Below are 23,318 nucleotides of genomic sequence, written 5' to 3' on the forward strand. Positions count from 1 at the left end.
TTAAAGGAACATCTATCTCTAGCATATGAAGACTTCCCCTGGAGGAACCGGCAGGTGAGAATAATTTGTTCCATGGGCCATAAAGGCAACTGAAGTAGGCACTGTGAAATTCTTAAAGCTTGGTCAAACATTTGAAGATGACAAATTCATCCATTGCATCCAAATCATACTGACTTTTGTCTTGTCTCTGGACTTCAATGACTCTGGAAGAGAGAGTTAGGCTGACCACTTTAAGCAACTCTATAGTAACTTAAATACAATTTACTCAAGAGTCAAGACATAGCCCGAAATGTTTTTGGTTCCCTTCAAAAACAAAGGGCAAAAAATAACATATCACAGGAAGAGGATAAAAGGTATGTCTAAATGTATGTCAGTCAAAAATTATGGGTGTGCTTAAAGGCAAAAGTATTGTGATTTAGCTAAAATTTGGGAGTAATAAAACTGGAAACATAAAGGCCATTTTATATATATAAAGGCCAGAATATAAAGGGCCTTCAAAGATGGGTCAAAGCATAGATTTTCAGTAAGAGCTATAGGACTGAGATCCAAATGAATCCATTTGATAGAATATTGTTATTTTACAGAAGATGATATTGATGAGGAGGCTGCAGTCCCAGTCCTGGTCCCGGTGCCCCGCCAGGCCCCGCGCCCGCTCGCCCGCCATGGTGACACTCCCGGAGCCTCTGACGCTGCTGGCCGCGCGGCTGGCTACGGCCTCAGGCTACTTCGTCAGCATCGACGCACATGCGGAGGAGTGCTTCTTCGAGCGGGTCACCTCGGGCACCAAGATGGGCCTCATCTTCGAGGTGGCCGAGGGCGGCTTCCTGGACATCGACGTGGAGATTACAGGACCTGATAATAAAGGAATTTATAAAGGAGACAGGGAGTCAAGTGGGAAATACACTTTTGCAGCTCACATGGACGGAACTTACAAGTTTTGTTTTAGCAACAGAATGTCCACCATGACTCCCAAGATAGTGATGTTCACTATCGATATTGGAGAAGCTCCAAAGGGCCAGGACATGGAAACAGAAGCTCATCAGAACAAGCTGGAAGAGATGATTAATGAGCTCGCCATGGCGATGACAGCATTAAAGCATGAACAGAAGTACATGGAAGTCCGGAAGAGAATACACAGAGCAATTAATGACAACACAAACAGCAGAGTGGTCCTCTGGTCCTTCTTTGAAGCTCTTGTATTAGTTGCCATGACATTGGGACAGATCTACTACCTGAAGAGATTTTTTGAAGTTCGGAGGGTTGTCTGAGGAGGCTTTCCTGATGGTCCCAAACTCCCAGTTCACTGTTTACTAAACATCTCGGTCACAACGATGTCACATAGTTTCTAAGCTTTCGTTTTCTCTTTGCTTCTCTTTCTTCCTCACAAATAGGTTTTGAAAATACACCTTCTTAGCAAGGCTGTCCTTACAACTTTGACACTCAATTGACATAACTTCTCATTTGAAATCTGCCTTCAACACACAGGGCATTTCCAGAGCTCCAACACCATAAATGAAGTGTGATCTAGTCACATTTGTTTGTCCTATTTTTCTTTGGTTTTCACAATGAAATACAGTTTGTTCATAACACAGCACCAAGGCAAATACAGTCTTTTACTAAAAATGATTGTCTGTGTCTTTGGATCTCTAAACCTGCTGCTGCTGCAAAAAAAATAAACAATTCAGTTCTGTGAAGTTCTAAGGAACGACAGATATTAAATCATTCAAAACTGTCCCACTACTAAGGGATAGAACCATTTGAACTTGTGGCACATGCTGTCATAACTGGGTACTTGTATTTCATTTTAGGGTAGTTTTTTGATAAACCCACAAACTATAATCTCCTCTAAAGAAAATGGGAATGTTCATTAGGGTAGACCCCAGGACTTGGCCATTTGTATTAAAAGTATAGAACACATGGCTAACCAAGCAGTTTTGGTTTTTGCCTGACACTTGTGTCAAGCCAAGACTGGAGGCTGTTTTCAGCCAGTGGTGGTGGTGAACTGGTCTAATAAAACTGGCATGTTCAGCTCTCTCCTTCACTCCTGTGTTGGCACTTAAAACATACAGATTAATGTAAATTGGGAAAAATCTGGATTCCTGATGCCAAAGGATTAAAGTTCCCCTCTGGGGTGTTATTGATATCTTATACAGCCACCATTTATTTGATCAGAAACAGTGGTATTTTGGGCCACTGTCTAGCTAAAGAGGACTGAGTATCATTCTCAGTACTAGGGTTTTTTTCCCCCTCTCCTTGTCTTTCATTTTAGGCACATGTGAATTTTGTTTTGTATGAAAAATGACTTTTTCTTGGTCTCTGATGATAGGTTGAAAATTGAAGCATCTGCTTATGGTGTGGGGTTGATCAAGGATTATGTTGTGACTGATGTATATTAGTTACTTGTACTTTTTTTGATCTTTGCAAAGGGGGAAACTACAAGTAATGAGTTTTGTACTATTAATTTAAAATTTGTTACAGGTTTTCATGTTCAGAGTAAAAAGTTTTAGATTTTGGGCAAAATACTTGCAGCAGTTTATTAATAAGGTGAGAGTTTTTTTCACCTTAGTTGTAACTGTTGAATGCCCATTTTATTGCGTGTAAAAACATTTCAAATTTAAATTCACAAATGTAATTAAAATTGGATGTGTATCTAATTTGACCCAGGTCCAGTAAATAAACAGTTCTTTAAAAAAAAAAGATGATATTGAAGCTAAGAAAGGTCATACAGTGGCAGACCTGGTATTCAAACCCAGATCCCCTGGTTCTGAATCAAATGTCCTTTTTTTCATAGTGTTATGCTAACCTCAAGCAAGCAATAGAAAGTTATAATATTAACTAGCATTTTATATTGATTTATAAAATGTTTTACATGTGTTATCTCATTTGATCCTCACAACAGCCTTGTGAAATGGGTACTATTATCACTTGCATTTTACAAATAAGGGAACTGAAGCTAAGAGTAGTGAAATGACTTTCTCAGGATCAAAAAGTCAGTAAATATCTGAGGCAGGACTCAAACTCAGATCTTCCTAACCCAGACCTAGCACTCTGCACATTGTGCCACCTCAATTTTATGAAGTGCTTTGAATACCAAGAAAGGATTTTACATTTTTATTCTGAAAGGGATAAGGAGAAATTGGATAGCAGACTTAACATGGTCAAACCCGTGTGAAGATCAATTTGACAGCTGAATGGAGAATGGAGGATGGAGGATGGACTAGAATGCGAAGTTTATGTCAGAAGAACAACTAGAAAGCTATGGAAATAGCCCAGCTGTGAGGTGATGAGGGACTGGACCAAAATGCTGGCAGAAAACAGAAGGGTAAGCATATTAGAATTAGAATTGGCAAGACTTGGTCTCTCCTTTTGGATGTGGATAGTGAGAGAACAAAAAAAAGAGAGACACCTAGATTGTGAGCTTGGGTGACTTGGAGGACTGCAGAGTTGGGAAGAGGGGAGAGCCTGAGGGAGAGGAAGGGAAAGTGGAGATTATGAATTTAGTTTGGAACATGTTAAGTTTAAGCTGCGTAAAGGACATTTACTACAAGATGCCAAAAGATAGTTGGAGATGGGTTACTAGAGGTCAGTAAAGGGGTTAAGGTTGGACAAATAGATCTGAGAATCAGCAGCACTGAGACAGTTGAAACTACAGGAGCTGGTGTAATCACCAGTGGAAGTAGTATTGAGAGATAAGAGGGTCCAAAACTATATTCTAGAGCACTATGCAACATTTTTAATAAGTAAATGTGACTTGATGAAGATTTAGCAAAGGAGATTGAGGAATGATAAAATAAATAGGAGGAGAACCAAGAAAGAAGAAAGGAGTGATTTGGAGGCTGGCAGACAACAGTTGCCAGAATTTTGAAAGGTTGGTAACTATGGATCTCCTCAAAGGAGGATTGTCAAGTGATTTTGAAGTAGAAGAGGAATTTGGAAGTAGTAAATGGGGAAACAAGAGCCTTACAATTTTCCTGTCTTGACTAGGAAACTGGAATATGAACTAAAGTTAAAATGGTGCTGATAAGAATAGGCAGGGAAATTGTCATCAGGAGAGAACCAAGTCTCAGGGAGTCCAAGGTAGAAGGAGATGTAAATGGAGCAGGCATTCTATGGAATATTGTTATTCCATAGAATAACAGAACTCAATGGAATATTGTTAGAATGTGCAGGATGTGCAGCTTGGGAATGGAACAGGATGGAAAGGAAGGTTATATTGAAGTGAATAAGGGTGGGCAATAGGCATGAGAATAAGTTTTGAATAATGACAGTCATGAATTTAGAATCTGGATATGGGAGCTTGTTAATGCTTAAGGAATAAGTTATTCAGAAAGGATATCAGCATTGGTAGGAGTTCAGTCTCAGGGGTGAAGACCTCTCAGGGATTAAGGCAACAGAGTATAACTGGGAAAGGGGAGAAGGAAGAGGGAAGGTACCTCCATGGGGAGATCCAGTGACTGACTAGTGGAGGAAATAGTATGTAATGTCTTGTTGGTATATAGCATTAGTTTTACATGCTGAAACCCAGTAAACTTCTCTCTTCTAAAGTTGAGTACATATCTAAAAATTTTCATCAACTTCTCCTCCCCTACATTCCGCTCCCCCCGCCAGCACTAGGTATGATACCATTCCCTAGAACATAGTGAATCCACATAACCATGCAATAACTTGTATATTTTTAATTTAAAATTCATTCTATTCCATATTTTGCTTTCATCCAGAACTAAACTGATAATAATATGATAATTGAATTTGGTAAGAAAATCTGAAATAATGTAGCAGTAATGATATAAATAAAGCAATAGTAAATAAGAGTTGTAGCATTAGCCAGGATGACCTGACTTCCAATTCTGTCTGACACTGGCTCTGTGAGTTTGGGCAAGTCATGCACTTAACTGTTATGTTTTTCAGACTCTTTACTTTTACTTCATATTGATGGTTCTCAAAGTGTGGTTGGGGGGTTCCAGAGACCTTTCAGGGGGTCCAAGGAAGCACAATTCATTTGAATGGCCATGGGGAGGGAGGAGTAAACAATCAGAAACTGCTTTGTAATAGGGACTCATGCTGGCAAAGAAAGGACTAATGACTGAAGGAAACAATCTGACTAGTTTGAGGTTCCTAAATTTAAGAATAATGTGGAGAAATTCATGTGGAAGAAGTTAAAAATAATTTTCCTAATATCACAGAGCTCGCATCTGAGAAAAAATTTGAACTTGGATCCTCCTAACTCTAACTCCAGTGTTTCATCTACTGTGCCACCTATCCATGGGATAAAAGGACCATAGATTTAGAATGAAAAGGTCCTTAAAAGTCAGCTGGTCCAACACAATCCCCAATGTCATTTTATAGAAAGGGAAACTGAGCCCCAAGGTGACTTAATGGCTCATCCAAAGTCACATAGTATTATGTTAAAGTCAGGATTTGAACTCTGCTGTTTTCATTTCATATCCATCACTCTTTCCATTACATCATGCTGCCAAATCCTATCCTTTAATGTGCAGCCCAAATGATGTGTCCTCCAGAAATCTTTCCCTGACAGTGAGAATCACTCATGGTTCCTTTTTCAGAGCACTTGTTATGCTTGTGGCCTGTATAATATCATTCATCTCATGATTATAATTTCTCTAGATTTTCTCTTTAAATTATTTTATATATCTATTATCATGCTTGATTTCCCCCAACTAGATTTTCAATTCTTTGAGTCCAGAGACAATGTCTTCTATTTCACTTGCATTCCCAACCTAGCATAGGGCTAGCCCTAGACAGGCCAGATCTGCTTATCTACTTAATTGATTGAAAATTTTCCAAAGTTTGGTAATAAAGTAATATAATGTTTATATACAGCAATTTACCTGCATCTGAAAACAAAAATTACTTCAATCAAGAGGTGTATATTCCCTTAATTTTCCAAGAGATTCCAACCTAAATTTTAGCATGTGATATTCCAAGAAATAGAGGGAAAGCACATATGTCAAGAGACCACGAGCACAGATGTCAGCTTTTCCCATCCCACAAGGAATCAGAATCTGAGAGGTTGAGAGAAGTTCAGAGACCATCTAGTACAACCCAGACATGAAAGGAATTTTCCTTATTACAATGTAGCCAACAAGTAATCATCAAGTTTCCTCTTGAAAAATCTCTGTACAGAGAAAGTCTACCTCGAGGTAGCCCATTCTACTTTGGTGCAGTTATAATGATTAAATCATTAAGGACTTCCCTGACATTAAGTCTAAATTCACCTCTTTGCAGCATCCTTATTCTACCTCCTGGAGTTAAACTGAATGTGTATAGTTCCTCTTTCCCTGACATCTTTTCACATACTTGGAAAAACTATTATGTCACCCCTGAGTCTTTTTCTTCTTCAGGCTAAACACTCTCAGCTCTTTTGTATGGACATAGATGAAACTTCCTTTACTACTCTGTTAAGTTAAATACAGCCTCAGAAACTTCACACTTACTAACTGTGTGACCTTGAGCAAGTCATTTAACCCTGATTGCCCCACATTCAGGGCTGTCTCCAGTCATCCTGATTCATCTCTGGCCACTGAACCCAGATGCTCTGGAGGAGAAAGTGAGACTGGTGACAGCACAGCACCCCCTCAATAAAATCCAATTCACATCCCTGATGTCATGGCCTTCTTCAAGAACAAAGAACAAAACATCATCATCATCTTCATAGTGCATAGAGCACTGGACTTGGAATCAGGAAGTCCAAATCTGGCTTCAGACACTACCTAGTGTGACCTTGGGTGAGTCACTGGACCCTGTTTTCCTCAGTTTCCTCATCTGTAAAATGAGTTGGAGAAGGAAATGGAAAACCATTTCCTTCTGCCACCCTAAGATTGCCTCAGTCTCTTTGGCATGTTTTCTAAATACTTCTATACAGACTGTATAGTGTTAGGCATAGCTTAATCCTGCACTAAGATTTCTGGGGTGCTCTGTCAATTTCATGTTGTCTTCCCAGTTAGAATGCAAATTCCTTGATGGTATGGACTATTTCTCTTCTAACTTTGTATTCCCATTCCCAGTACCAATGTCCAGCTTATAATGTGTGCTTAATAAGTTCTTGTTTTTTGATTGCATACTGTAACTGCCAAGATTAGATGCCCTAACAATCCACTTTCACCTTCAGTAAAAACAATTATCTATCTCTCTCTCTCTCTGCCTGGGACACCTTTATTCATTTGACTTTATTTTTGATAATCCTGGAAGGACCTCATCCTCTATGAGATGGGGTGATTTGTCATGTAGACCCAGGTTATATATTGAGTGTATAGGTATATGTGTCTACATAAAGATATTTATGTATATCTATATAGATACAGATATATATAGGTATGTATAATATTTATATATAGTATATATACAGTGTATGTGAATATGTTTAGTAGATATATAGTTTATATGTAAATATATATTTTGTGATTGTAAATGGGTATATATAGCATACTTAGAGTATGTATGTATGTATATATATATATATATATATATATAGTATATGTGTATATGTAATACTAATTATAATACAGTAACCAGACTGAAAGCTTTCCCCCCAAAATGCAAAGAGATTGAGAAGAGATATATACCCCAAACCAGAGTTTAAAATAATGGAGATGGATAAACTATTTCTCTTATGTTTTGTGTCCTTGCAGGACCAAATGTAGCAAGGAGATGCCTGTTATTCCCTCCTCACTTTTTGCCCAAGGGAACACAAATAAGCACCCAAGAGCATCCAAAGATGATTATGTCACATCTCAATCTAGACTATGTAGTTGAGGAGTCTATAGCTTTTTTTTAGTTTTTGTTGTATTACTAAATAAAAATAAAACTAAATCTACATATTTCTCTGTGTGTATTGTGTGCATTTTGTGTGTGTGTGTGTGTGTGTGTGTCTGTGAGAGAGAAAGAGAGAGAGAGAGAGAGAGAGAGAGAGAGATGCTGCTTTTAAAGGAAGTACTGTTCAGATTCTCATGACTCTAAACACTATCCATGTTGTAAATAAATGCTAAGTTGAATTATGTCAGGATATAATAAACTTAAGAGTTGGAAGGTATCTTCCAACCTTCTTATTTTATAAATGAAAATAAAGTATTGAAAGACTGTGATTTACCAAAGTTGAAAGGGAGAATGAGAGGAAGAATTAGGATTCACATTCAGATTTCTTGAAATTAAAACCAGTGCTACTACATTTAAATTGCTTGGCACATAGTAGGCACTTAATAAATGTTTGTTGATTTATTACATGTATATAAGGTAAGGCACTGTTCTAGTTACTGATCTACAATAATAAAAATGAGATATTAACTTCCCTAGAGACAGTCTCATTCTAATGGAGAAAAAATATACATATATTCTTTATATATAGAAATATGTAAATGAATATATATATATATATATATATATATATATGAATTTGAGAAAGGAATAAGGACTAGTAACTCTGTGTATGTGTATGGGGGTATAGTGGGAAGGAGATGTAAAACATCTGACTCCAGAGCTGAAGATAGAGATTCTTGGAATATAGATATGAGAAAGAAGTCTATTTCAGGAATGTGGGATGGCAAATACACAAAGGTTAAAAATAGAACTTACAGTTTCATGCTGAGTATGTAAGAAGTGATAAAAATTTTACCTTATAAGCTATAAGTGATAGGGAAAGGGAGCATGGTAGAGGAGTGAAATGGTCACAAAATTATTTTTGACAGTTCTATGAAGACTAGATTGGAGAGAAAAGAGAAGCAGAGACCAATGAGGAACCTATGATAGAGTCTAATAAGAAGTGATGATGGTCTGAACTAGAATGTGAACTATGTGAATAGACAGAAGAGAGATTGTGGAGAAATACAAATAAGATATATTAATGGATTAGATATGGGGGTTAAGGAGAAGACAAGAAAAGATGACTGAAATTGCAAACCTGAGTAATGATGTGAATAGCAGTTTCCTCAAAAGAAACACAGAAGTTTGGAGGACAAAGAATTAGCTTGGAAGTGGGGAATGACAATAATGAATTCTGACTTTATGCATGTTAATTAATAGTTCATAGTTAATAGATTTAAGAGAAAAATTAGAGCTTTTATATATATTTGGAAGTCATCTGTGTGAAAATGGACATTTCCATTTTACTACATTTTCTTGGTTTGGACTTATTTAAAAAAATTTGTTCTGTTCATCAAAAATGATCACAAGTAACATTTTGATGTGTTCTTTTTTTATGGTTTTTTTTGCAAGGCTATGGGGTTAAGTGGCTTGCCCAAGGCCATACAGCTAGGTAATTAGTAAATGTCTGATGCCACATTTGAACTCAGGTCCTCCTGACTCCAGGGCCAGTGCTCTATCCACTACACCACCTAGCCGCCCAAATGTCTTCTATTTTTTAATTGAAACCTACTAAAATGTAAATTACTTGAACAAGTTTTAACTTATTTCACATCAAAATTTCCACAACTATGAAGCACTTTCTATTCAGGCAGCATCAAACTTGAATCTCAGATTAAAAAGAGACATGTGGATCACCCAGATAGATTTCATCCTTGAAGTATTTCTTCCTGGGGTGTATGGATGCCACTCTCAGGTTCCCAAAGTCACATTTCCAGTGCTCAGAATACACTGTGTAACCCATACAACCATCACTGCACAAAATTAATAAGAACTCATATTTATATAGTATTTTACAGTGGGCAAAGCATTTTGTATACCAAATTTCATTTGATCTCCTTGTGAAGTAGGGGCTGTTATTTTCATCTCTTGAGGCTGAGAGAAGTTAAATTTCTTGTTGAGGTTCATACAGCTAATGAATGCCAGATATGGAATTCCACTCATGTCTTGCTACTTTAGGTCTCCTAGTATGCCATGTTGGAGTTCATGCCCTTCGTGAAGTTCATGACCACTCTGCTGAGAACGATGCTCTCTTTGCCCAGTTCTAAATAACTGTCTCAATTTTTTATCAATTAATTTATTTTTACTGGGCCTTTGATTTCACTGATATAGACAGGTCCCAGCAAGAAATTTTTCTCTACCTAATTCGGACTCTGAAACTTGTACTCTAGAAAACAAATGACTTTACTCAGTCACATGTTCTTTCTTCCCTGTTATTACAGAGATAAATTGGGGCTAGATAGGGAAAGGAGAGGAGAGTTAATGCAATGATACATATTATAACAGGATTCATGGCCTGGTTACTTTTAGTAAGGAATATTAATTGTATAAATAACCATTTGATAGAAGATTGAATAGGGAGAGGGGAGGGAGAAACTGCATTCTGCTTTTACCCTCTTCTTTATCTTTACCTGCCAACCATAAAGAACAGATTAATACCATCAGCAATTATATAGGGCAGAAATCTTCTCTTGGTTCCAGGTCTGTTTATTGTCAAGGCTAACTGCTGATCCAAAAGAAGAAATCTTTCAGTTTTGGAGGGTACCACAAAAGTTCAGGGTTCTATTTTTCCAGGCCTATGCCTCACTCTACTAATTGGTTTCTTACATGCATGGATGAGTTTCTCAGGTATCTCATACCCAATAGGTGCCTACATTCTGTCTGTCTCAGAGCTCCTTCCAATAAATGGCACTGTAGTATATTATTATCTACCTTGGGATCTCACTTGTTGGCTAACAGATGATGACTTTAGTCCAGGTCTCCAGCCCCATACACACAAACTCCCCACCAACAGACTCCAGTTCAGAGGGGATAAAGGATGATATCATTATCCTAGTCTTGCCTCTTCACCAATAGGTCAATGACATCAAGATCAGAGATAATGGTACCTTTTAGGGTTGGATACAGAGCCAGGCATCCAGGGCATTCTATGGAGAGAGAGGCCAGAAATGTTCATCAGGGTTATTGGTGTCTTTCACCCAACTCTATCAACTTTTGAATATCTGGATTTTAAGAGGTGTTATATAAAGCCTCAGGAAGCCACAATATATGCATTTCCTATGAATAGGTGGATTATTTAATCTTTCTGATCTTGAATATCACACTCTTGACCTCATAATGATATTTCCAGGATTTTTTTTTTTGGAGTCAGTGGGTATTTCTAATTCCATATTATTTTCCCATTCAACAACTTAAGACGCTTCATCAACTCTGCATTGGTCTTTATGGGAAAATTAGTCCCACAGGTATTCAAATGGTATCTCCAAGGCACAGAAGTCTGGAGCAACTCCTCCATGAAGTTTGGATCAGCTTTTATTCTGGACCAGGATGCATATACCACTTGAATCCATATTTTTTGGCCACAAAGACATACATAAAGGAAACATGAACTAATAGCTCTGACTTCATCCTTGAAGTTTTCTGGAGATTTCCTATCCACATGGATGCAGTGGATGTTCTGTGGGACATACAAAGTCCTCCAAAGCCTCTCAAAGTTTTCAGTATTCTCATGAATCACAAATGGGAAAATCTTCCTCTTCCCTATTTAATGGGAACTGAATGAACCTCTAACTTTCTCTAAAGTGAACACAGTTCTGAATCAGGTTGAGACATTGAGCCTCAGTCAAAGGCTCTCTTTTGAACTTCTTTTCCAACTTGATCAAGGATACCTAGGTCACAGCTTCAGGATTTCCTCTAGCAATTAGAGAGTAGCTTAGGGAGTTCTTGAGTGGCAGTTTCAGGTTTTGATAGAGTTTTGGGAGTTCTTGAGTGGCAGTTTCAGGTTCCGATAGAGTTTTACCCTTATAGTCTTCCTTTCAGGCATCAAAGGACTCTACCCCCAAATCACTGAAGTCACATTCCCAGTCATCAGATTGTTGCAGAACAGTTGTGGTCAACAACATGAGACATCCTATTGCCCACAGATTCTGGTTTGACAGAAACATTTTTTCATTAGAGTCATAGAAAAAAATGAAGTCAGTGGGCAGAAAATTGAGTCCTTAGAAGGTAGAAGTATTCTTTATAGCATAAATTAATGATGATTCAACTCTCAGGGTATCAAATCTCATTCCAAACCAGCTACAGGGATATTTTTCTGCTCATCTCATTCCAAACCAGCTACAGGGATATTTTTCTGCTTTAGTTTTCTCTTGTTGGCAAATATTCTCATAGCAAGCCTTGAATATCCCTTATATGGTTCTAACAGACAGTTTGATGTAGTTTGGGGCCTGTCACTAAGCATTTACATGGCTAGAATATGAACCAGGCATCCTTCCTCCATCTACTTCAGGAGACAAAAGGTGAAGCAAAACCAGATCTGGATTGTCTATTAAGGTATAAATGTAATTGGTAAGAGGAAGTGCCCATCTGTTAGGGACTGTTGTGTGTGAGAATACTGTAAATTATCATCACCTGGTGTCTTTGAGCATCAGAACCTTGTTTTACTAAGTGCCACGGGAGTGAGAGTGGATTAGGGTCTAGGAAGGATATTTAAGCACTTGTATTCTGGTGAATAAATGGAGCACTTGGAGATCTTGTCTTCCTTGTCTTCCTTGTCTTCCTTGTCTTCCTTGTCTTCCTTGTCTTCCTTGTCTTCCTTGTCTTCCTTGTCTTCCTTGTCTTCCTTGTCTTCCTTGTCTTCCTTGTCTTCCTTGTCTTCCTTGTCTTCCTTGTCTTCCTTGTCTTCCTTGTCTCCCACCCCTCCAACATTCCCCTTGGGAAGATTGAGGGAGTACAGAAGTGGGACTCAACATAAGAGTCCAGGAAAGGGTCTCAACACCCACCCTTCATTCTTCACTCTTCTCTCCCTCCTCCCTCTGCCATTGCATAGTTCTGTCTTATCTTTAATCTAGAATTTCTGGTAAATCAAATGGGAAACTGAAATCTCTTTGTTCCTATCTCCACTCTGAGAAATCAGAATGCTCATTTAAAATGTGTTTTAAATGTCTAATTCTTGAAAAATTGGAACAAAATACATTTTTCTGGCAAACAGTTGCCTACAGGTTTTTCTTCAATCATTTGGGTAATATGACATTTAGTCATAATCTCAGACAGTCAAATTAAAAATATAAAAATATAATTACAACCCTTGAATCAGAGACGTTCTCAGTTTGGAGATCCATTTTTAGGATTGTCACACTTATCTAGATCCACTTCTCTCTCTCTCTCTCTCTCTGTCTCTCTCTCTCTCACACAAACACACACACACACACAAAAATTTACTACTTTGTACTAGATAAGATTTTTAGAGATAGGTGTTTAAGTCCCAGGAAAATTTTATTAGAACAATGAAATGCTAAATTAAATGTAAAACTAAGCATCCTTCTGCTTTCTTTCATGTCCTTCCCTTAAATGCACAAAAATTCCTATAAAGAAAATTTTCCAAATATGAGTTTGATATAGGGAATTTAGGGTCAAGGGAGATACACCCAAACCTTAAGTCTTGTCCAGGGCAATCAGAAAGTACCCAATCCTGGCAGACTCCTACCCACAAGGTCATCTAGGATAAATTTACCCTCCCAGAGCCTAATCTTATCCATAGAAATCCTCTTTTTTCTTTTTGATTCTCACTCAAGTCTTCCTCTAACCTGGTTATCCATATCCCAATGATAAAAAGGTTCTCAAGGTTCTTGACTGATTCCAAGTACTCTTCCTCCTCCCTCATCCCCACCCCAGTTACTGGGAAGGTTTTTGCAAATCATCCTGGGTCTTTTAGATTCCTTAGTCACTTCTACTCACAGAACATAGGAGACACTATAGAAAAGTCCTCCTGAACTCCAAAAAATAGTGAGTAGTCTGTTTGTCAAAATGATGTCTAATTACCTAAAGCACCTGAGTGAACTCTTTGTAGATCAAGCATGATAGACTTTTCTTTTTTATTCTTTGGTTCTGAACTTTAAACTCTAAAATGTGAAAAACATTTTCAAAGCACAAAAAAGAGAATTATATGAAACTACGAATCTTTATTCCACAGTTTGCTTTTTTAAAGGTATATAATAAATTCAATATATAATTTTCAAAATTGTCTTGCTTATCTGTTTCCTCTTAAACTTCCTTCATTCTTTAAAATGCTTCAGTGATTCTTCTTTTTTTTTGACCAATTCTATTTTCATGTATTGTCCCTTCTATCTCTCCTAATCAAAAGAAGAAGGAGGGGCAGCTAGGTGTCCTAGTGGATAGAGCACTGGCCCTGGAGTCAGGAGTACCTGAGTTCAAATCTGATCTCAGACACTTACTAATTACCTAGCTGTGTGGCCTTGGGCAAGCCATTTAACCCCATTTGTCTTGCAAAAAACTAAATAAAAAAAGAAGGAAGGAAGGATGGATGGATGGATGGAAGAAAAAGAAGGATCCAGTTCTTATAACAAATAAGTATAATTAAGTAAAATAAACCAATATCCAAAAATGTTTGTCTCCTTTTTCACCTTGAATAATGACCCCTCTGCCAAGAAGTAAGAAGTATCCTTCATAGAACCATTAATATTCTCTCTATTTCAATCCATACTTTCTTTGGGCATCTCGTTTGTAACATAATTTATTTGGACAGACTAATTCAAAAATTATTTTAATTATGACACACACACACTTTTAGTTTTTTTATTTTTTTAGATTGATTTTTTTAAAATCACATATTAATCTCTTTCAATATACTTTCTAAACTACATCTAAGAGTAAGAAAGAATTAAAAATCAAAGAAAACAAATCAAATCACCTTATTTTCAATGATTTCTCTCTCTTTTGGTGAGCAGTTATTTTACCAAGGTTTGACTTTGGGACTCATTTGTGACTTTTTTTTTCTTGCAGGTCAAAATTCTATGAGACAGGGGCAGCTAGGTGGGTCAGTGGATAGAGCACTGGCCCTGGAGTCAGGAGTACCTGAATTCAAATCTGACCTCAGACAAATAATAATTACCTAGCTGTGTGGCCTTGGGCAAGCCACTTAACCCCATTGCCTTGCAAAAACTAAAAAAAAAAAAAGTTCTATGAGACAAAGATCATGTAAGAAATTCTCTCCAAAGTCTATCCTATGGTCCCTGGAAAGGGATAGAAGTAGCAGGTATGAACATTACTGTGTCCTTTGCTTTATGGACAGGGTATGGAAGAAGAATGAGGTTCAGGGAGGTCATTGGGAAATGCTTTCTCTAGTGGAAAATAACTGGAATCTGGGTGTTGAGGAAGAAAAACCTTGGTAAACTCTGTTAAAGTAGTTAAGTTTTAAAAAGTTATGAAGGCAGGTTCAAACTTTCTTGCTTTAACTCTTGTGTAGTCTGATATTCTTTAAGATGGAATTAATATTTCTTGAGCAATGTATTTCTGATCAGAAGTTGGTCTTAACCTTAAACTAAGGGTTATAAAATGCAGTCTACTTTGTAAGGCCTGTCTCCAATAATGTTGACTATACCTGTGTCAATACTATCTGGTTATCAAAATATTAGTACCTGATCAACAAACTTTAAGATAAGAGACATTCTGGATGAGCTGAGAGAAAATCCTATTGCTGTTTGTAAACATTTACTCTTCAGCATAAGTGGAATTCTTGTCAATAGGAATTTTCAGTAAATATTGTAAGATTTGAGAGAATAGTATTTATAAAACCATGTCATCTATGTGAAATCTCATTGGTTGTCCACCTGGAGTTTTATTTCTCTTTGTCTAAATTGTTTAAAAATCCCCCCCAAAATGGTGGATCAATGTTGGCATTTGCAAAGATACCATCCACCCATAGGTTTTGGGAAGATCCTAGAGAATTAAACTTCATTTATAAAACTAACTTTGTTGTTCTGTTTTAGCAAAAGGGAAATAAAGATTAACACTCTATACCCATTGATCAAAAAAAAAAGAAATGCTAGGAAAAGCAAAGCAAAAACCCTCTGATAGATTTTAAATGCTCTTTAAGAAGCCATTGACAACAGATCATTTCTCCCTGGCCAGTTCCCTACTCAGATCCATTTTGGTCTGAGGCAAAAAAAATAAGACTCTACTAATATGATGGGGTTACCTCTAATATCTAGAAGACTGATAGAGCAGGGGGCTAAGGAGAAGACATGGGAACCAGTGAATATAGTTTGCATGCTTCACACTTGATTGAGTCCTTCTCACCAATGATATTCCCTTTGTCAAGTTATGATCCTAAATTCTAAGAAGGGATTGGAGGCTCCATAGGGCCATCTAACTTACTCTATGTAGACTGTTCTGACTTGGGTTTCTCCACTGATTTCCCCTGGATGACTCTTACCCAGCCCTCTAAATGATCTCCCTCCTGACTCCCACCTCTTAAAATCTACAATTACCTTCTAAGTTTAGTACAAGTGCTGCCTCCTTTAAAGTCTTTCTTGATTTCCCCTCTGAGGCTGGTGCTCATACTGTCCCTAAATTCCTCCTATTTACTTATTATTATATGTATTGCTCCTCCCTGCCCAGTAATGTTGGCCAGGAGTTTGGTATTCCACTGTGATGAATCACTTATTTGACCCAGGAATGTAGGTATAAAAAAGTAAATTAGAGATTTAAAAAGAAGTTACAACATAAAAGAAAGTGATGGAGAAGTTAAGAAGAGATTAAAGAAAAGTCATGTGGATTGCTAATTAATCTTGTTGGGCCAGCTGCCAGGTTCAGTTGAAGTCTGGAAGCAAGAAGCAGAGCAAGAGCCTTGGTAGAAATCTCCTTAAATCCCCTCATAGGATCCATGGGAAGAGGTGGGGTGACTTGGGAGTTGCCCAAACCCTGCATTGGAGGAGGGGTGGAGGATTCCAGTCTGGGTGGTCTCAGATGTTGTTTCAGCACCTACATAACCTAGTTTGCCTTACAGATGAGCAAGTGCCCAGGTCAGATTGGAAGTCAAGACAGAGTGTTTTAAAGAGTGATGAGGAAGAGCAAAGATTTACAAAATTTTGTTTCCAATTGATTTCAATATACCCTATGCCCCTGGTTCTCTGAATCAGTAGGATCTAAACCCCTTGAGTATTGGTATCAAACCTTTTAGCTCTTCTGGGTCACATTGCTCAACAAAAAGTTGTCAAGGGCTGCATTCAAAATTTTATGTTTATTTGTGATTACAATGTAATCCATATTACCAGTAAGTATTATAATAATGCAATAAAGTATAATACAATGAAAAATAAAAATTAAACATTTACTTTTGAAATAATATATTTGAAAAAAATAAAATGTGATTTTTTTTTAATATGAACACTGAGCCTGCTTTTTGATGCCAGTGCATAGTCAAATAAAAAATTTCCAAGTTGTCCATCTCCATTCCTAAGTCTATCACCAATCTGTCAGGGGATGAGTCAGGATCATATTTTCTATCAGAGATTTTGTAATAGACAAATGGTTGTCCATTGTTTCTTACATAGGATAATGATTTATTAGAGGTTATAGCGATACGAAGAATATTTTCAAGATAGTTTTCTGAAATTTTTGTTCTATTTTTACTTTTTGTATGCTTCATATGGGAAAAAAGTCATTCACAAATATATGTACAACCCAAAAGAGACATCATGAACAGAGCATGTTCATGAAATGCCAGGTAGTTTTCTTTAGACTGATACAACTTATAAATGTTCAATAATGACACTTGAATAAATTTTTCTTTAAGTTGCAGATCTGATTACCCCTCCATACTTTCTTTTTGCAAGTTTGCAGGCAATTGTATTGATGTCAGATGAGAATGGAGTAGCAATTATGCAGTTTGTGTTTTCTAATATCTTGAAATCTATTCTCAAAATCCTGTGACAAAATAGCAATTTATGTTGCATACAATAAAGTTATCTGTTGCAATTACAATTAGTCATACAATGATTTAAAATAAAGAGCCTAATTTCTATATGCATATCTTCATTTAAAAAAAAAAACTCTGGTGGACTGTGAGACTGCACAATGTTAGTTAAGTGAAAAAATTGAGCCTTGCTAGTTAATGGTTAAACTGGTCTCTGTGTAATGTTGTAACACTGGAGCATTAGCTTACTGGTTCCTTCATTTTCCTCTTACTTGACATGGGCAATATAAATGAGTTTTGAAGACTACATTCTACTTTAGGGCCTTGAGTTGGATATACCTGACCTTGAGGGTCTGGTACTTAGTTTGTATTTGGGTCTTTACTTTTTTTTCTTTTGTATTTCCAGGGCTCAGAATAGCACATTGCAAGTGTTTGTTGAATTAAATTGAAGAATAATGCCCATGTGAGTTGGTGGCTTGGGGCAGGAGAACATGACTAGGCATATTGCCTTTAAAATATTATGCTACTTTCCTTTTTAAAATTGTAATTAATTTTACAGTAACAAATGACAATAAAATTATCATTTTATTTCTTTCAATTCAATTTCATTCCTTTCTGCCTCCCCCAACTTCAATCCCATTAGAGTGAAAAAGAAAAGGAAACTCCTTCAACTCATATGCATAGTCAAAAAATTTCCAAGTTTTCCATCTCCATTCCTGAGTCCATCACCAACCAATCTGTCAGGGAATGAGTCAGGATGATATTTTCTACCAGAGATTTTGTAATAGACAAATGGTTGTCCATTGTTTCCTGCATAGGATAAACTAGTCTAATCTATCTTGTCTTCTTCATATAGTTTTGGTTGTTGCTTTGACTTCTATTTCAAGATTCCCACTAAGTCTTCTGGATTCCTTTAAGCCCAATGAACTCTAACTGGACCCTCAGAGCAGTATTCTGACTGCATTTTGGCATCACAACTTAGACCATACCCTTCTTTCATCCTAGCATGTATTGTTCTTAATCCTTTGTTCTATTATTTGTCCATAACAGGTATCTATAAAAAAAAAAGGGTGTGGGGATCTCCTATTTTCTTTATGAGTTCTCCCCCATAGATATCTCTGAAGTCAGAATGGCATATTGCCCAGGCCACTCACTCTCTGACCCTTTCATCATCAGTGGAAGGAAAACCAGTCATTGAGACAGGCAAAAGAGTAATTGTGTCACTCTCTCCTAAAGATCAATGAAATCTTATTACTTTGGACAGTACTAGCTTATCAGTGAATTAATGAAAAAAAATATGTTTTAAATTCCTTGCATACTAAAGGGCTTAGGACTATAAATATCCAAGTGAATCAGTCTGTCCCTCAAGGAGTGGAAAAGACAATACATACTGGGGAGTGGTGACTAAGGAAGAGAGTTTCTAGTAAATCAAAGGACTGTGAATTGATATAATGGGCAGGTACAGTTACTACCTATACCTGGCCAGAGGTAGAATATTCCATTCAGCTTTAGACAGAGGTATAGTTTTCTTGAGGAAGATGGGAAAGTATCACCTAAGTTATCAGGGCAGATGACAAGATAGCCTTGGTAGGTGGTTGAATAAGATGTGGGGAAGCTAGGTGGCACAGAGGGTAGAGTGCTGGGCCTGAAGTCAAAAGACTCATCTTCCTGAGTTCAAACTTGACCTGTGACATTTACTAGGTGAGTGACCCTGGGCAAGTCATTTAACTCTGTTTTGTCTTAGTTTCCTCATCTGTAAAATGAGCTGAAGAAGGAAATGACAAGAAGATCTCAAATGGGATGAAAAAAATGTCAGACACAACTTTAGCAAATGAACATTGATGCATAATCATCTTGATATATAGCAGGCTAGGCACATTTAGTTACTAATCAAAATAGTTCAACTCTAGAGCTAGAGTTCTGAATTCTAAGGAATATATTCCCAGGAAGTTACTTTTCCAAGAGCAAGAGAAGTTCTGGAATTGGGTTCTGAGGAGGGGGCAGAGGCATCTTCCAGATTAAGAAAATCGCTAAGATAAAGTGAAGTTGGAGATGAGATTTGAACTATCAATTGCTTCTTGGGGGAGGCTAGGTGGCGCAGTGGATAGAGCACCAGCCTTGGAGTCAGGAGTCCCTGAGTTCAAATCCGGCTCCAGACACTTAATAATTACCTAGCTGTGTGGCCTTGGGCAGGCCACTTAACCCCATTACCTTGAAAAAGCTAAAAAAAAAAAAGATATTTCTTGTATCTAATTTTTATTGGGCTTAAGTGAAGGAATACATTGAAAGAATACCTTCAGTGGAGTTGGTTGGTTCTTGTCCTTTGTTATCAAAGAATATCAAAATGACAACACTATGTTGAGACAAGTTACAATGTGTCTGACTGTGGCCAATCAGACCAATAAGAGTTCAGAATGCTCTACCCCAGGTCAGGCACAAATAGACTATATGAACACTTGATATAGGTTCTCTAAACTTATGCATCTCACCTTTCCTTTAAGCTACTTCCATTCTGCCTTGCTCATAGAGCAAAGTATCCTCTTTGTTGAGGGTATGCCATGTTGGGTAGTCCTAGGCCAGTGCCTCCCATGCCACACAATTAATTCCAAAATTCTTACAAGAGACCTTGAGATCTTGTCCTTGTATCACTTTTTCTGTCCCACCTATGAGCAACCACCTTGTATGAGTTCTCCATAAAATAGTCTTTTTGGTAAGCATGTGTTTGTCATTCGAATAAAGTTAGGCTCTCTGTAGTAACCTTTGAATGTTTGGCAATTTAACTTAAGAAAGGACCTCAGTGACTGTACTTTATCTTGGTGATCTTCAGAATCTTCTTAAGACAATTCAAATGGAAGTGATTCAGTTTCCTAGCACAGCACTAAGTTTCACAATCATATACCAATGAGGTCAGCACAACAACACTGTAGAACTTTAGTTTGCTAATCAGTCTAATACCTCTTCTCTCACACATTTTCCTTGGGAGACTCCTAAACACCGAGCTAGCTCTGGCAATGGTGTATCAATCTCATTGTCAATGTGTACCTCCCTGGAAAGTACACTGTCAAGGTAAGTGAACTTATCCACAGATTCTCTATTTATTGTAAATAATGGTTTCACATGTGGATGGTATAGTGCTGGCTGATGGAATACCTGTGGTTTTATTGGTGTTAATTGTTGGGCCAAAATTAGCACAAACAGCAGAGTAAGAATCCATATTTTGTTGCATCCCAACTTCAGACACTATATTGAGTGCCCAATCACCTGTAAACAGAAAATCATGCACCAACACTTCCTCCACTTTGGTCTTGTACCCTTTTCAAGTTGAAGAATTTGCCATCAGTGCAGTAGCTGACCTTGATGCCATGTTCATCCTTAGGCAAGGTGACAACATGGCTGAAAACTTCATTCTAAAAAGTTATAAAAGCAAGAAGACACCCTCATTTCACTCCATTGGTGATGGGGAAATCATGAGAGCATCATCCACACTGTCATAAAAATGATGTACAATATTGATGGACCTCTCCAGGTAACCAAATTTTGACATAATTTTCCATAAATCCTCATAACTGATAGTATCAAAGGCCTAGGTCAGTTTAGCAAACATTGTATACAGACTTCTGTTCCGCTCCTGGCATTTTTCCTGAACTTGTCAAGCAGAAAACACCATATCAACTCTTCTTTGACTCTTTCTGATCATCTTCCAGGTAAAGTAATAGCCTAGTAAGGAGAATTATGGCGAGAATCTTATCAGCAATGACTAAGAGAGGTGGACAATAGAGGCATCTTTGAACTCCTGGGGATACCTCCACATGCCAAATAACCTGGAAAATTATAGTCAACTTTTGTATGAGCAATGGACCTGCCCCCCCAATCCCAACACTTTGTAAATCTCAGCTGGAATAAGGAAGCACCAAGTGTTTTTGCCACATGAAAGATGTCTAATGACATTCAAACCTCTTCTTCAACTTGGAACTTGACTTGGGCAAGACTTCAACTTGAGATAAGAAATCAATGGTTTCTGTACTGATTGATGACAGTCTGTTAAAGAATAGTATAGAAGTGTTCAGTTCATCTCTCTAGAATCATGTCCCTATCACTAATCAATGAGGCTCTATTGAGATACACCATGTATCTTTGACCCATAAATAGCCTTTAGGGTATCATAAAAGCACTTTGGATTATTACTATCCACAAAAAAACTGAATTTAATTTGCCTTCTTACTGAGCCAAGAGTCCTGCATCTCTCTAAGCTTCACTTATAGTTATTTTTGGTGGAATTAAATGCTGCCTTCTTATAAATGGATGTACTATCCTGCTAGTAAACCCTGTGGAGTTCTAGTTTTTCGTTTAGCAGCTTCTGTATTTCCCCATCATTTTCATCATACCAGTCTTGATGCTTGCAAGTGTTCTGACTCAGATATACTATACACCAGATCTCTGAAAGCTGCCCACTCCTTTTCTGCTCCACTGCTGCCAACTATGTATTGCTCCTCCAAGGAGCAACAGAGAAGCACTCTAATCTGTAGAAATTAATCTTTGGTAGTCATTTTGCCCTGGGGTCACCACTTTGGTTGAATGTGAATACTTAGCTTGTTGAAGATGAGTCTATGATCAGTCTGGCATTCTGTGCTACACATTGTCTTTGTCACTCTCACATCCTGTCTGTCTCTTTTCCTTACAATCACATGGTCTATTAGATGCCAATGTTTGCTGTGAGGATTATATCCAGGTAATTTTATTGCATTTAGGTAAACAGAAAACAGTGTTCATGGTGAGTTCATGAGATGCACAAGTCTTTAGTATTAAGTGACCATTGTTGTTGCTGTTTCTAACTCCATTCCTCCCAGGGACTCCCCATGTCTGATAATCTGAGCCTATTCTAGCATTAAAGTTACCTAGAATTATAAATTTGTCCTCTTTTGAGATTATAAGAGTCTCCAGGTCTTCATAAAATTTTTCTTTGACCTCATTGGGATTTGTCATGGTGACAGCATAGACACTAATGATGGTGACATGTTGTTTTACTATAAATGGCAATCCCATTGTCATGTCATTCACTTCTTTTCATAGACATTCAAGCTTGTTGACTAGATTAATTTTAATTATGAAATCCAGTTTCGACTTTAATAAGCTGCACTTCATTTGTCAGCCTTGTTTTATTCAGGGTTGCTATTTGATATGATACCTACTGATTTCTCTTGCAGCATGTTCATAAAAAAATTTTAAATATATATTAAAAAAAACTGTGCATCTTTTAGGTCTATTGGTTCTTGTGTTATCTATGAGTGTGTGCAAATTGCATATACTGATGATGAATGGAATTCTCTTTGAAGAAGGTTTTGTAAATTTTTTTTTTGTGCTTCAGCCATGTGATAGGATCCCCCAGCTGTGGTGGTAATAAGGTCAGGATTTTTAGGGCAACTTTTCTAGCTTTCTCACACCAGGAGGTGAGCAGTCTGATCCTTAAAGAGCTGCTAGACACCCAGGAAACTAGGAAATCCCACTGCAGCTTCCAGTGAGGAGTTGACCCTATGGTCTGAAATGCCTAAGTCCAGAGTTGTGACAATAACTCCCAGTGTATCCACACCTGCTATTTTATTACTTGCCTGTCATTACAGGACTTTGAGATAGTAATGGTAAAATGGTATGGGAGATGTCTTTTGATTCATGAGGAAATTAGATTTAAGTGAGGTTGAGTTCCAGGAAGTTGTATTTGGCCCCACTTTGT

The 23,318-nt window shown here is 37.4% G+C and overlaps 1 long non-coding RNA gene and 2 pseudogenes across 1 annotated transcript; 2 read left to right on the forward strand and 1 right to left on the reverse strand.

Moving 5' to 3' along the window:
* The first annotated feature begins 662 nt into the window (after positions 1-662).
* Positions 663-1,590, forward strand: LOC141498124 (transmembrane emp24 domain-containing protein 2 pseudogene; annotated as a pseudogene).
* Positions 1,591-3,467: 1,877 nt separating this feature from the next.
* Positions 3,468-7,771, forward strand: LOC141501847 (uncharacterized). The gene is made up of 3 exons (XR_012472318.1): positions 3,468-3,868; positions 6,507-6,746; positions 7,650-7,771. It is a non-coding gene; the product is annotated as an uncharacterized LOC141501847 (long non-coding RNA).
* Positions 7,772-10,458: 2,687 nt separating this feature from the next.
* On the reverse strand, positions 10,459-11,836 carry LOC141498856 (beta-1,3-galactosyl-O-glycosyl-glycoprotein beta-1,6-N-acetylglucosaminyltransferase 3-like; annotated as a pseudogene).
* Between the last annotated feature and the right edge of the window lie 11,482 nt (positions 11,837-23,318).

This window comes from Macrotis lagotis, chromosome X, assembly GCF_037893015.1.
Source record: "Macrotis lagotis isolate mMagLag1 chromosome X, bilby.v1.9.chrom.fasta, whole genome shotgun sequence".
NCBI classification, from domain to species: Eukaryota; Metazoa; Chordata; class Mammalia; order Peramelemorphia; family Peramelidae; genus Macrotis; species Macrotis lagotis.